The sequence below is a fragment of the Scyliorhinus torazame genome, chromosome 17 (genome assembly GCF_047496885.1).
Source record: "Scyliorhinus torazame isolate Kashiwa2021f chromosome 17, sScyTor2.1, whole genome shotgun sequence".
NCBI lineage: Eukaryota > Metazoa > Chordata > Chondrichthyes > Carcharhiniformes > Scyliorhinidae > Scyliorhinus > Scyliorhinus torazame.
Window position 1 is genome coordinate 54,354,554 of NC_092723.1, and position 16,061 is coordinate 54,370,614.

Genomic DNA, 16,061 nt, shown 5'->3' on the forward strand with positions numbered 1-16,061 from the left:
CGCCCATTACATTCTCCCAGTGGCCAGCCGTGTTTCTCGCCGCGCCGGTTTGCGGGGGGGTGGGGGGGGTGGGAGAATCGCGTGCGGGTGCCGGGGCGGCGTGGCGGGACTCACGCGGCGCCCCAGCGATTCTCCCACCTGGCGTGGGGGGGAGAATTTGCTGTGTAGAAGAAAGGAGTGGGTGGGATGGTGCATCCAACTTGCAACCATCGTGGCAATTCACAGTGATGGTTTCAATTGCACATGAAACGGAAACCCTTGTGATTTACAATAAAAGTGAGATTCCTAAAGGAACCAGCAGGGGGGCCCAAGAGCAGTCAATGGCATTCTGGGATGAGAGGAATATGTGCAAAGCCAGAATTCCTCCTGCTCTCGTATAATGGCGAATGTAGTGGAAGTGTTTGCTTTACCTCAGAAGGCACCAGTCAACTGCTTTTTACAGCTGAAGATTGATTAACATTACTGAATTTCATGTGGCAGTCTGCGAGGAACCAGAAACAAAAACAACAAATGCTGTGGAACGAGAGAATCAGAGTTAATGGGCGTGATCTAATGGAAAGGTTTCTAAGTGTCATGTGATGAATGGTTACTGTGTTACTGTACCCTTATCATCATGTAAGGTGATGTCCCCTTTAAGACTGGGCTTGGAACCCTGGGGGACTCCGCCTCCGGCTCCGCCCACCAGGGAGTCGTATATATGGGGCCGCCCTGTAGGCGGCACCCAGTAAGCACTCATCTCGGCATCAGGCTAGTTCTCAGCTTAGTAAAGTCTTCTTTACCGTTCTACTCTCTTGCGTCGTTATTGAGGGTACGACAATTGAATAAGCTGAACTACGTTAGGATGGACGCAGGCCTCAAGCCAGAGAAGCTCAACCTGGAAGCACTGACACCGGAGGCAAAATACATTTTTAAGTACTGGCTCCGCTGCTTCGAGGCCTACCTGGACTCCTCGGAGACTCCCGTCCTAGGGCCACACAAGCTGCGCCTACTACACGCCCGGGTGAGTCACAGAATCTCCGCCACGATCAAGAAGGCGACTACTTACGATGAGGCGGTCGAGATCATACGCAAGCGGTTCGTCAAACCCCTAAACGAGGTACATGCCCGGCATCTGCTCTCTGCCTGCCGGCAGCGCTCAGGGGAAACGCTAGACATATTAGTGGAAAAGCTCACCGCGCTCGCCAGGAACTGCAATCATCAGGATGTTACGAGGGAAGTCCATATGAACCTGCACATCCGAGACGCTTTCGTGTCCGGCATCCGTTCGACCTATATCCGGCTGCGGCTCCTCAAAAATGGAGCAAAAGACCTCCAGGACACAGTAACGCTCACCACCTCGCTGGAAGTGACCCACCACAATCGAGGCACGTACCCCGCGGACCCTGCGAGCCCCCCTCGGACTTCCCCAGACTTGGCCATGCTACGGGCTTGCGCCGCGCGGCGGTCCGCCCAGACCAGGGGCACACCGTGCTATTTCTGTGGGCAGGGCCAGCACCCACGTCCACGCTGCCCAGCCCGCTCCGCCACCTGCAGCGACTGTGGGAAGAAGGGGCATTTCGCGAGGGTCTGCCTGGCCAGGCCCAAGGCCCAGAAACAAAAAGTTAATCAGGCCCGAAAATCAGGCTCACAGGCCCGTATGCCTCGCAACGCGGCTGCGCACCGACACCCCCCCTTCTGACGCATCATCTGCTTCGTGCAAATCATGGGGGCGGCCATCTTGGTGGCGGCCATCTTCTCGACCCGACACGTGCGACCGACGGCGGTGGCCATTTTGTGACTCCGACTCGGCTGAGGACTCGGACTACCCGTAACTAGGAGGTTTACCCTAGTTACCGACCAACGGTCGGTAGCCTTCATGTTTGATAACGCACAATGGGGCATAATTAAAAATGATAAAATCTTGAGGTGGAGGATCGAACTCTCCACCTACACGTACGATATCAAGTATCGTCCAGGGAGCTCAACGAGCCCCCAGATGCCCTGTCCGCGGCACATGTGCCAACGCGCAGGAGGATTGCCTGCGGGCCACCCACAATGACCTCTGTCACACGGGGGTTACCCGGCTCGCCCACTTTATCAAGTCCCGCAACCTACCTTACTCCACCAAGGACGTCAAGGCCATGACCAGGGCTTGCCAGATCTGCGCGGAGTGTAAACCGCACTTCTACCGGCCAGACAAGGCTCCCCTCGTGAGGACCTCGGGGCCTTTGAGCGACTAAGCGTGGACTTCAAAGACCCCCTCCCGTCCACCAACCGCAATACCTACTTCCTAACCATCATCGACGGGTTCTCCCGCTTCCCATTCGCCGTCCCCTGTCCCAACATGACCTCGGCCACTGTGATTAAGGCACGTCACAGCATCTTCACCCTGTTTGGTTTCCCTGCTTATATCCACAGCGACCGGGGTACATCGTTCATGAGCGATGAGCTGCGTCAGTGTCTGCGCAGCATGAGCATTGCCTCGAGCAGAACGACCAGCTCAACCCGCGGGGAAACGGGCAGGTGGAGAGGGAGAACGCGACAGTTTGGAAGGCTGTCCTCCTGGCCCTATGGTCGAGAAGTCTCCCAACCACCCGCTGGCAGGAGGTCCTACCCGACGCCCTACACTACATTAGGTCACTCCTCTGCATGGCCACGAATGAGACCCCCCAGAACCGCTTGTTTGTTTTCCCCAGGAAGTCCACCTCCGGGGTCTCGCTTCCACCTTGGCTGACGACCCCGGGACCTGCTTTTCGCCGGAGGCACGCGAGGAGCCAGAAAACGGATCCCCTGGTCGAGAGGGTCCGACTACTACATGTGAACCCCCGATATGCCTACATCGAGCACCCTGACGGCAGGCAAGACACGGTTTCCCTCCGGGATCTGGCACCCGCTGGTTCCCCCAATACAGACGCCCCCCTCTCATGGTTTCCCTGCGGGACCTGGCACCTACTGATGCCCCCCCCCAATTCCCCTCTCCGTCAATTGACACCGACCACGTGCTCCCCCTAGCGCCCCCCCTCCACACTCCACGCCGGCGCCGGCGCCGCTACCCCCAGCCCCAGCTATCCCCCCCCTGTGCCCCGACTCCCTACCCTGACCCGGACCAAAGCTCCGACCACCGTGCTCCCGGATGTACCTTCACCTAAGACGTCCGTATCCGCCGCACCACTGCCTGAGCTGAGGACGTCGACGAGGACGATCAGGCCGCCGAAACGAATAGACTTGTGATTCCACTTCACCCCCGCCGGACTTTGCGTTTTTTTAAAACAGGGGGTGAATGTGGTGAATGGTTACTGTGTTACTGTACCCTTATCATCATGTAAGGTAATGTCCCCTTTAAGACCGGGCTTGGAACCCTGGGGACTCTGCCCACCAGGGAGTCATATATAAGGGGCCGCTCTGTAGGCAGCACCCAGTAAGCACCCGACTCGCTATCAGGCTAGTTCTCAGCTCATTAAAGCCTTCTTTACCGTTCTACTCTCTTGCGTCATTATTCAGGGTACTACATGTCATTTGTGGCGGGTTTTGCTGGGAGTTTCCTGCCGGCTCTGTCAGCGAGTTTCCCATCATTATCTAACCTCACTTCGTCACTTTTGTGGGCCCTGGGGAGTTTCTCACCGGTTTCGCCCACACTTAGAATTAATTTCATCACTGCGGAGCTCAACTCACTGGGCAGACTGGCTCCTCAGACACCGCACCAACATTTTCAAAAGGGGGCCCAATCTCTAAGTGAGCTTGTGGGTCCCCCAGGCCCCACCCCTGGACAATGTCACCCCCACACACACATGGGCAGTAACTCCCCCAAGTATGGACACCTCGCTATGGGGTCCCTGAAGGCTTCCCCTCTTCAGGCCCTCCCACACCCCCTTACAAGACCCCCCATTCCAGGACCCCCACCCTTCACCTGCTCCTAACCTTGGCAGTGGCACCCGGGCACCCTGACACTGCCATCCTGGCACCCAGGGGTGCTCCTGCTGGCTTTGCGGTTCAGGCACCTTGGCAGTGCCAGGTGGGCAGTGCCAAGGTGCCCTCTTTCCAGGGGAGCACCAGGCGGCCACCCTGCACTATCCCTGGTCTCCCAGGGGCCTCCAGTGGTCTGGGAGACCCCCCCCCGCCGGGTGTCATTCCGCCTGGTTCACGTTTGTCTGGACCAGTACTGAATGGCGCCTGGCTCAGGCCTTTCTAAGGAGGCCGGTAGATCCCGGGAGGCTGGTAGATTCTGGGTAAGTACATTTAAAACTGACTTAAGCACACGGCCTTGACCTGCCCATTGTGGGTGGGATTCTGGTCACACCACCTCGCACATCTTGGGTGGATCCCACGAGGCACCGCAGCTGCCGTGCACCCAATATTTCAGGCCAAAGGTCTTCTGCCAGAAAAACTAAAAAGTGGATGCGGGTTACATCTGTGTTATATCATTTGCCCCTTCAGTGTGTGACTGATATAGGAGTCACAAACATATACAATGAATGTGTGAGTTATTTATTTTAACTTTAACTGGAACATATATACACACACCACAAGTACAAGAGTATATTGAAACACCTCTTACCCTGTCACTCTGCACAGACAACTCTCGTGTCATGTGAGATGTGACAGCACATCCTTTGGTGACTGTACACTGTCGTGTTGGGTATTCTGCTATACAAATGAACCAACACGGTTGTAGATGGTACAACTCTGTTTTATTACTCTTGATAACAACATCTGTAAACGTATCACTGTGGTTCGTCCTTTACCTATTAACCTGTGGACCTAGCCCTAACACTACCTTAGAGAGGCACTCAGCACATGGTGTATGTCTGAGTGGCACGCTGTGAGCTCTGTGCCCTGAGCTGTCTCCTGCTGGAATGAGCGGGAACTGTGGTGTTCCCCGATTTATAGTGCGTGTACTCTCACTGGTGATTGGCTGTGATGTTGCGTGTGTGTTGATTGGTCCGTTGATCTGTCCATCAGTGTGTATGTGTGTTTGCACCATGATATGTGTATCTGAATATCATGACATCCACCCTTTTTGCAAGAATATGTGCCTATGTGCTCATAAATATTGCTGTGTACTGAGTGCAGCTGAATGTGTGTGTACAATATCTACAACATGTACATGAGGCTAAACTATATACATAGGAAGGTGCAACATAGCAACAAGGTTGTACCATAAACAAAACTAGTGTAAACATCAAGCATCAAAACAAACGCCTGTAATGACAAAAAGAGAAACATATTAACATTGTGGCATAAACCTTTAGTGAGTCCAATGTTCAAAACAGGCTCATAAGTCCAGCCTAGTAGGTGGGTGATGAATTTGGGTTGACCATCAGGGTGGCACCCCATTCATCACCCGGATTAACGCTGTTCACTGGCATCGGCTGGTGGGTCCTGCTTGGGGACATCCGATTCCTGTCAATGACCGCAACACGGAAGGCTTCCCGGTCGTCGGTGTCACCGGTCTGTACGTCGTCAGGGTATGACTCGGTGTATGGAGGCTGAATGGCCCACACGTCCCTGCGAGGCTGGCGGAATTGGGGAGCGTTGGCAGGTTGAGGTGCTCGACAGCAGGCAGCGTAGTGTCCCAACTTGCCACAGCGGAGAGGCACTGTCGATTCTTTGCTGGACATTGCCGCTTTAAATGTGCGGATCCACAGTTGCCGCACGTCGTGATGTCATGGCGTTCGTTGTGCCACCGCGCATGCGCAGTTCGATCGTTTGTAGAGCGCGCCTGCGTGTCACGTCCCTCTGCGTCAACGTCTCTTTTGGCGCGTACAAGCGCAGGAGGCCGCGGAAAGCGCGTAAAATGGCCGCCCTCGTCCGGGCCGCGGGCCGGGAGGAACTCGATCGACTAGACCTGCTCGGCCTCGTAGGACCCCTGCCGTGCCGATTCGGCCGCCTGGAATTGGGAGTACCGGCTGGTCGCGTTTTCATGGAGGACGCAGGCTTCAATGGCGGTGGCTAGGGTGAGGCTCTTAATTTTGAGGAGTTACTGGTGTAGGGTGCCCGAGGTGACCCCGAAAACTATCTGGTCGCTAATCATAGAATCGGATGTGGCCTCATAGCCGCAGGACTGCGCGGGGATACGGAGATGTGTCAGGAAAGATTGAAAAGACTCATCCTTACCCTGCAGGCGCTGCTGGAAGAGGTACCTCTCGAAGCTCTCGTTCACCTCGACGCTGAAGTGTTGCTCCAGTTTTAGAAGGACCGTCTTGTACTTCGTCTTGTCCTCACCTTCCGTGAACACCAGGGAGTTGTGGATGTGGATGGCATGTTGGCCTGCCGTGGAGAGGAGAACGGCGATTTTCCTGGTGTCCGATGCATTTTCCCTTTCTGTTTAAAAAGCTTCCAGTTGACGCCGAGGTTTCCAGCGATTTGGAGCGGCTGCGGCGGGCTGATGGTGTCCATGGCGCAAGATGGTGGATCCCTGAAGATGTGCAGGTAGGTCTCACAGTTGCTGGGTTCCAATCCTGGTACTATGTCATGTTGGGTGTTCCGCTATACAAACGAACCAACACGGTTGTAGATGGTACAACTCTGTTTTATTACTCTTGATAACAACATCTGTAAATGTATCACTGTGGTTCGTCCTTTACCCATTAACCTGTGGACCTAGCCCTAACACTACCTTAGAGAGGCACTCAGCACATGGTGTATGTCTGAGTGGCACGCTGTGAGCTCTGTGCCCTGAGCTGTCTCCTGCTGGAATGAGCGGGAACTGTGGTGTTCCCCGTTTTATAGTGCGTGTGCTCTCACAGGTGATTGGCTGTGATGTTGCGTGTGTGTTGATTGGTCCGTTGATCTGTCCATCAGTGTGTATGTGTGTTTGCACCATGATATGTGTATCTGAATATCATGACATACACATTTACCATGATCCCGGGCAAAGCTGTACTAGTTGGTTGCGGGTCATCCTGCAAGAGAGGATAGCCTTCCCAGAGCCTCCTTAGAAAGGCAAAGATCCTTATCCATTGGTCCACAACTGGACCTTCAAATTAATTCATATATCATATCATATAATTTACAGTGCAGAAGGAGGCCATTCGGCCCATCGAGTCTGCACCGGCTCTTGGAAGAGCACCCTACCCAGCCTATACCTCCACCCTATCCCCATAACCCAGTAACCCCACCCGACACTAAGGGCAATTTTGGATACTAAGGGCAATTTAGCATGGCCAGTCCACCTAACCTGCACATCTTTGGACTGTGGGAGGAAACCGGAGCACTCGGAGGAAACCCACGCAAACATGGGGAGAACGTGCAGACTCCGCACAGACAGTGACCCAAGCCGGGAATCGAACCTAGGACCCTGGAGCTGTGAAGCAATTGTGCTAACCACTATGTTACCATGCTTCCCAAATTGGAGGGGGAGTGTCCCCTAAGCATAACTGGAAATGCCACCCCCTGGCTTATGCTGTGTAGGCAGGAGCAGGAACTGACAGTAGAGGAAGAAAAAAAAATGCTATCAAAAATGAGTTTGCTACTTGTCCCTGGTGAAATTCTCTGTCTGTCTGGATCAATGATGGGCAACCGAGCCTAGTCAGTGGGCCGCATGAGTAGCCCTCCTTCATCTCTGTGGGCTGCAAGATTGAAATCGGGCTTGTTCACTAACCATGACCCTTGACTAAGATTGAATGCATTTAATACATGCAGAATATTTCAGAACAAGTTATAGAAAATGCTTAATCATTTATATATTAATAGAGCTCTAATCAACCTTGAATGGTAAAAGAAAAATAAGTATTTCTGCTTGATTGGACACAGAGGGAGTGCACGGCTCTCACAGTCAATCATCGCACACCTCCTTCACTTGCCCTTACTTTAGGTGTGTGTCACTTCGACTAAACTGGTAGATCAAAACTATTTGGATGGGAACCAGCGGAATGTGGCAACCCTGCATGTGGGCAAAGGTCAACAAAACGTCTCGTGGGCTTCACTCAGAACCCTGATGGGCTGCATGTGGCCCCCAGGCAGCAGGTTGGCTGCCATTGGTGTCGATCAAGGTTTGCCCAATAACTGAAATCAGTATAAACCAAACAATGATTTCAACAAACCTTGCTGCAGACTCCCATCTGTGTTCAAGTCCAGTCTGGGCATTGCAATGCCAAAGATTCACCCCATAGGGTTCAAAATGTGCGTGACTGGTATTCTTTCATTTTAAAGCCTGACTGATCTTTCTTTGATCTGCATTGGCAAGTAGCCAACATTAGATAGATATTCTTTATCTCTGGCTGGATTCCAAGGTCAACAGTAACAAGTAAAAATATCTGAGACTGAGTGTCATCTGTCATGTTCACATGATCCAGATTGCAATTTCATGGTTTAAGATGATAAATTCTTTCCATTTGTTTGGACCCTACATACCTTCCCAGTCTGCACTTCTTTCAACATTTCCGAGTTCTTGATTTCCTGACCTTGCATTTGGTCCCAGGATAAACAAGAAAACAAAGTTAAAGCTTAGTCAGGCTGAGTCAGGCTTCACTTAATATCGTAATTGCTAAGTGGGTTAAAACCTGTGAGACATCCATGGACCTCACCAGCTGCCTCATTAGCATAAATCATTTTAGCTGGGGCTCTGCTTACTCAATGAAGTGGAATGAATTATTTGTGTTCTGCACAATATCTGAGGTCATAACTCTGCACTTGGGTTGCTGATAAAGCTCATTTGTTTAAAAAGGTTTGTTCATGGGGTGTGGGCATCACTGGCTAGGCTAACCTTTATTGCACTTGAGAAGGTGGTGGTGGGAGGGACAAAGGGGAGCTGCAGGAGTTCATCAAGCGCTGCTTCGAGGAGCAGCGCGAGGAGATGCGCAAGGAGATGTTGGCGCCTATGCTTTCGGCAATTGAAGGACTCGGGATCACCCAGAAGGTCCACGAAGCTAAGATCCAGGAGGTACAGAAAAGAGTCAGTCAGAACGAGGACGAGCTCGTGGGCCTGGTGGTGAGAGTGGAGCAGAACGAGGCGCTACACAAGAGGTGGGCGGGAAGACTCGAAGACCTGGAGAACAGGTCGAGGAGAAAGAATCTGCGAATCCTGGGTCTCCCTGAGGGAGTGGAGGGGGCTGATGCCGGGGCATACGCGAGCACGATGCTCGAGGCGATGATGGGCACGAAGGCCCCTTCGAGGCCGCTGGAATTGGACGGGGCACATCGGGTGCTGGCGAAGAAGCCCCAGGCAAATGAGCCGCCAAGGGCGATGGTGGTGAGGTTCCACCGGTTCACGGACAGAGAGTGGGTCCTGAGATGGGCCAAGAAGGAGCGGAGCAGTAAGTGGGACAATGCAGAGATCCGAATATACGCGGACTGGAGCACGGAGGTTGCAAAGCGGAGAGGAGGGTTTCAACCGGGCCAAAGCGGCGTTGTACCGGAAAGAAATGAAATTCGGAATGCTGCAGCCAGCGTGACTGTGGGTCACATACAAGGGCCAACACTATTACTTCGAAATGCCTGAACAGGCGTGGACCTTTGTACAAGCCGAAAAGTTGGACTCTAACTGAGGGTTTGTGAGGGTAGGGGGGATGTTTGAGGTTTGATGTGTGATGGTTGTTGTTTATAGGGGGTCAATCACGCGCAGGAAATATTACATGGGCTGGGGGAGAGAGACAAGGCCGCGACAGGAGCTGCGCCAGAGGGGGCGGAGCGGGCTTTGGAAAGCGCGGGAAGAAAGGCGGGAAGGGGAACGAAGGAATGCATATGGATTGGGAGACTCCCACGCGGGGAGGTCAATGGGACAGCGGGGGAAGCCGGGGTCAGCAGGCGTCAGCTGACTTATGGGAGTAACATGGGGGGAGCAAAAAAGCTAGACAGGGGTCTAGCGGGGGGAGGGGAGGGGGGTAAGGGGGGGGAAAGGGTTGCTGCTGCACTGGCCGAAAGGGAATGGGACACAGAAGAGGTGGTCGGGACGGGGATCCCCCCTCTGGGGGACTGGAGGGTGAGGGAGGCGTGGACACGGGACTGGCCCAGAAAAGGAGATGGCTAGTCGGCGGGGCGTGGGGGGTAGGTGAGAGCCCCTCCAATCTGGCTGATAACGTGGAATGTGAGGGGCCTGATGGGCCGGTGAAGAGGGCTCGAGTGTTCGCGCACTTAAAGGGACTGAAGGCGGACGTGGCCATGCTCCAAGAGACACACCTGAAGGTGGCGGACCAGGTCAGGCTAAGAAAGGGATGGGTAGGACAGGTATTCCACTCGGGACTGGATGCGAAGAATAGAGGGGTGGCAATATTGGTGGGAAAGCGGGTGTCATTTGAGGCCAAGACTATTGTAGCGGACAATGGTGGGCGATATGTAATGGTGAGCGGTAGGCTGCAAGTGATGTGGGTGGTGTTGGTAAATGTATACGCCCTGAACTGGGATGATGCAGGATTCATGAAACGCATGTTGGGGCGCATTCCGGACCTGGAGATAGGAGGCCTGATAATGGGAGGGGACTTCAATACAGTGTAGGATCCAGCACTAGACCGCTCCAAATCAAGGACTGGAAAGAGGCCGGCGGCGGCCAAGGTACTTAGGGGGTGTAGCGCACAAAGACTCCATGAGACGAATAGAGTGAAGTCGATGAGGCTTTATTAAGCGTGTCTGTTCCCCCGCAGCTCGATAGTAAACTGGCCTGCGGGGGAAGACTCCGGCTTCTTATACTCCGCCTTCAGGGCGGTGCTTGAGGTCAACGGCCAACCAGGACCCGGGATCTGTCAGCCAATGACATTAGGGCTTCCAGTCCCACATGACCCCCAATACATACTACCACAGGGGGTTTATGGATCAGATGGGGGGAGTGGACCCATGGCGGTTTGCAAGGCCGCAGGCCAGGGAATTTTCTTTCTTCTCCCATGTACACAAAGCCTACTCCCGGATAGATTTCTTTGTTCTGGGTAGGGCGCTCATCCCGAGGGTGGAGGGGACGGAGTATTCGGCTATAGCCGTTTCGGACCATGCCCCACACTGGGTGGAACTGGAGCTGGGAGAGGAGGGACCAACGCCCGTTGTGGCGGCTGGATGTGGGACTGCTGGCGGACGAGGTGGTGTGTGGGAAGGTGAGGGGGTGTATCGAAAGGTACTTGGAGGCCAACAACAACGGGGAGGTGTGGGTGGGGGTGGTATGGGAGGCGTTGAAGGCGGTGATCAGGGGAGAGCTAATTTCCATTAGGGCTCATAGGGAGAAGACAGAGGGTATGGAAAGGGAGAGGTTAGTGGGGGAGACTTTGAGAGTGGACAGGAGATACGCAGAGGCCCCGGAGGAAAGATTACTTGGGGAAAGACGACGGCTCCAGACGGAGTTTGACCTGTTGACCACAGGGAAGGCGGAGGCACAGTGGAGGAAAGCGCAGGGGGCGACCTACGAGTATGGGGAAAAGGCTAGTCGGATGCTGGCACACCAGCTCCGTAAGAGGATGGCAGCGAGGGAAATAGGGGGAGTCAAAGATGAAAGGGAAGCCACGGTTCGGAGTGCGACGAAAATAAACGAGGTATTCAAGGCCTTTTATGAAGAGCTGTACAGATCCCAGCCCCCAGCGGGGGAAGAGGGGATGAGACGATTCCTAGATCAGCTGAGATTCCCGAGGGTGGAGGAGCAAGAGGTGGCAGGTTTGGGGGCACCAATTGGGTTGGAGGAGCTGAGCAAGGCTTTGGGGAGCATGCAGGCGGGGAAGGCCCCAGGACCGGATGGATTCCCGGTGGAGTTCTACAGGAAGTACGCAGACCTGTTGGCCCCGCTACTGGTGAAGACCTTTAATGAGGCAAGAGAGGAGGGGACCCTGCCCCTGACAATGTCGGAAGCGACAATTTCTTTGATCCTAAAGCGGGACAAGGACCCACTGCAATGTGGATCGTACAGGCCGATCTCGCTCCTCAATGTGGATGCAAAGTTGCTGGCAAAAGTGCTGGCCACGAGGATCGAGGACTGTGTCCCGGGGGTAATCCACGAAGACCAGACGGGATTTGTAAAGGGCAGGCAACTAAACACCAATGTGCGGCGGCTCTTAAACGTGATAATGATGCCATCGGAGGAGAGAGAGACGGAGATAGTGGCAGCTATGGACGCGCAGAAGGCCTTTGACCGAGTAGAGTGGGACTACCTCTGGGAGGTGCTGCGCAGGTTTGGGTTTGGGGTAGGGTTTATCAATTGGGTTAAGCTCCTTTACAGAGCCCCGATGGCAAGTGTAGCGACGAACCGGCGGAGGTCGAAGTACTTTCGACTGTACCGAGGGACGAGGCAGGGGTGCCCCCTGTCCCCCCTGTTGTTCGCATTGGCGATCGAACCATTGGCCATGTCATTGAGGGAGTCTAATAAATGGAAGGGGGTGGTCCGAGGGGGAGAAGAGCATTGGGTGTCGCTATATGCGGATGACCTGTTGCTGTACGTGGCGGATCCAATGGAGGGGATGGTGGAGGTCATGCAGACTCTAAGGGAGTTTGGGGTGTTTTCGGGCTATAAGCTCAATGTAGGGAAGAGTGAGCTCTTTGTATTACAGGCGGGGGACCAAGAAAGAGGGATAGGGGACCTACCGCTGAGGAGGGCAGAGGGGAGCTTTCGGTATACCAGGAGTTGGGGGACCCTACATAAACTGAATCTGACGAGGTTGGTGGAGCAAATGGAGGAGGATTTCAAAAGATGGGACATGTTACCGCTCTCACTGGCGGGTAGAGTGCAGTCATCCTTCCGAGGTTTCTGTTTGTGTTTCAGTGCCTTCCCATCGTGATCACTAAGGCCTTTTTTAAGAGAGTAGGCAGGAGTATTATGGGGTTTGTGTAGGCGAATAAGACCCCGAGAGTAAGGAGAGGGTTCCTGGAACGCAGTAGGGACCGAGGAGGGTTGGCGCTGCCAAACCTGGGGAGCTACTACTGGGCAGCAAATGTGGCGATGATCCGAAAGTGGGTTATGGAGGGAGAGGGGGCGGCATGGAAGAGGATGGAGATGGCGTCCTGTAAAGGAACGAGCCTGGGGGCGTTGGTGACGGCACCGCTGCCGCTCTCGCCGACAAAGTATACCACGAGCCCGGTGGTGGCGGCAACGCTAAGGATCTGGGGCCAGTGGAGATGGCACCGGGGTGCAATGGGAGCACCGGTGTGGTCCCCGATCAGGGGTAACCACCGGTTTGTCCCAGGGAAGATGGATGGGGGGTTCCAGAGCTGGCGGGGATTGGAAGAATGGGGTACCTGTTCATCGACGGGACGTTTGCGAGCCGAGGGGCACTGGAGGAGAAGTTTGAGTTACTCCCGGGAAATGCCTTTAGATATATGCAGGTGAGGGCTTTTGTGAGGCGACAAGTGAGGGAATTCCCGATGCTCCCGGCACAATAAGTTCAAGATAGGGTGATCTCGGGTGTATGGGTCGGGGAGGGCAAGGTGTCGGAAATACACCAGGAGTTGAAAGAAGAGGGGAAAGCGCTGGTAGAAGAGTTGAAGGGTAAATGGGAGGATGAGCTGGGGGAGGAGATCGAGGAAGGTCTGTGGGCTGATGCCCTAGGTAGGGTTAATTCCTCCTCCTCGTGTGCCAGACTCAGCCTGATACAATTTAAGGTGGTCCACAGAGTGCACTTGACGGGGGCGAGGTTGAGTCGGTTCTTTGGGGTAGAGGACAGATGTGGAAGGTGCTCAGGGAGCCCGGCGAACCATGTCCATATGTTTTGGTCATGCCCGGCACTTGAGGGGTTCTGGAGAGGAGTGGCGGGAGCAATATCTCAGGTGGTGAAAGTCCGGGTCAAGCCAAGCTGGGGGCTAGCAATATTTGGAGTAGTGGACGAACCGGGAGTGCAGGAGGCGAAAGAGGCCGGCATTCTGGCCTTTGCGTCCCTAGTAGCCCGGCGAAGGATCTTGCTAATGTGGAAGGAGGCGAAGCCCCCCAGCCTGGAGGCCTGGATAAATGATATGGCTGGGTTCATAAAGTTGGAGAGGATTATGTTCGCCTTGAGAGGGTCTGCGCAAGGGTCCTACAGGCGGTGGCAACCGTTCCTAGACTATCTCGCGGAGCGTTGGAGGAAGGTCGGTCAGCAGCAGCAGCAACCTTGGGGGGTGGGGGGATGGAGGGGACGTCCTGGGAGGGGGGGGGAGGGGAAAAGGGGGGACTGCCTGGGAGGGTGGATGAGCAAGAGATAACATGAAGGGTTGGGGAAACTGGCACGTACGGGTGAGGGCCAGTGTACAAAGCTGTGTAAATATATCATTTTGCCATGTATATATCTTGCTCTGCGCGATTTCTCGTTTCTTTTTGTTACGGGGGGGGGGTTATTGTTTGTAAGGGAGAAAAATTGTGTTAAAAAACTTTAATAAATATTTTTTTTTTTAAAAAGAGAAGGTGGTGGTGGAGCAACTTTTTGAACCACTGCAGTATGCGGTGTAGGGTTAGGGTTAGTGTGGCTAGGAGGGGAGTTCCAGGAGTTGGTATTTGTTTTATTTGTATTTGTTTATTGTTACGTGTACCGAGATACAGTGAAAGGTATTGTTCTGCGTACAGTCCAGACAGATCATTTCATACATGAAAAAGAATAGGACATACATAAATACACAATGGAAATACATACACGCAGGCATTCGGTGAAGCATACAGGTGTATAGTACTACTCAGTAGAGAAGATGTGTAAAGAAATCAGTTCAGTCCAGAAGAGGGTCAGAACAGTGATATGGTTTCAAGTCAGGATGACGTGTGGCTTGGAGGGGAACTTGCAGGTGGTGGTGTTCCCCTGCATCTTCTGCCTTGTTCGTCTAAGTGGTAGAGGTCATGGCTTTGGAAGGTGCTGTTGAAGGAGCTTAATATGTTGCTGCAGTGCAACGTTTAGGCAGCACACACTGCTGCTATTGTTGAGGTGGAGGGAGTGAATGTTTAAGGTGGTGGATGGGATGTCAGTCAATCAGTCTGCTTTGAGGGCAGCACGGTGGCGCAGTGGGTTAGCCCTGTTGCCTCACGGCGCCGAGGTCCCAGGTTTGATCCCGGCTCAGGGTCACTGTCCGTGTGGAGTTTGCACATTCTCCCCGTGTTTGCGTGGGTTTCACCCCCACAAGCCAAAGATGTGCAGGGTAGGTGGATTGGCCACGCTAAATTGCCCCTTAATTGGAAAAATGAATTGGATACTCTAAATTATAAATAAACCAGTCTGCTTTGTCCTGGACAGCATCAGGCTCATTGAGTGTTGTTGGAGCTGCTCTCATCAAGGCAAATAAAGAGTATTCCATCACACTCCTGACTTGTGTCTTGTAGATGGTGAACAGGCTTTGGGGAGGGGGGGGGGGGGGGGTGCAGTCCCTGACCACTCTTGAACATAGAGTGCAGAAGGAGGCCATTTGGCCCATCAAGTCTGCACCGACCCAAACTTCCACCCTATCCCCATAACCCAATAACCCCTCCTAACCTTTTTGGTCACTAAGGACAATTTTATCATGGCCAATCCACCTAACCTGCACATCTTTGGACTGTGGGGAAACCGGAGCACCCGGAGGAACCCTCACAGACACGGGGAGAATGTGCAGACTCCGCACAGATTGTGACCCAGCAGGGAATCGAACCTGGGACCCTGACGCTGTGAAGCCACAGTCCTATCCACTTGTGCTACCATGCTGTACTGGAACAGCTTGGCTAGAAGCATCTCTAGTTCTAAAGCACACATCTTCTGATCTAGTGTTGGAATATCGCCAGGGTACCATCGCCTTTCCAGCAATTAATGCCTTCAACCATTTATTGACATCACGTGGAGTGAATCGAGTTGGCAGAAGACAGGTAGCTCGGAGGAGATCGAGATTACTGATCGGCGCTTCTGTCTGAAGAGTGATGCAAACTCTTCAACCCTGTCTTTTGTACTGATGTGCTGGGGACCCCCATCATTGAGGATGGGGATATTTGTGGTGCCTCCCCCTTTAGTTGATTGTTCAATTTTCCACCACCATTCAGGACTGCTGGGGCCTGCAGAGCTGAGAACACTGTCGGATTGCTTGGCTCTGCCTATCAGATGCTTCTTCCACTGTTTAGCAGGGAGGTAGCCCTGTATTGTAGCTTCAGCTGGCTGACAGCACTTCTTTAGGTATGCCTGTTGTTGCCCCTGGCATGCCGTCCCGCATGCTTCATCTTGCAACTCAGATAGTTAGGTACATATTTTCACTGAATCATG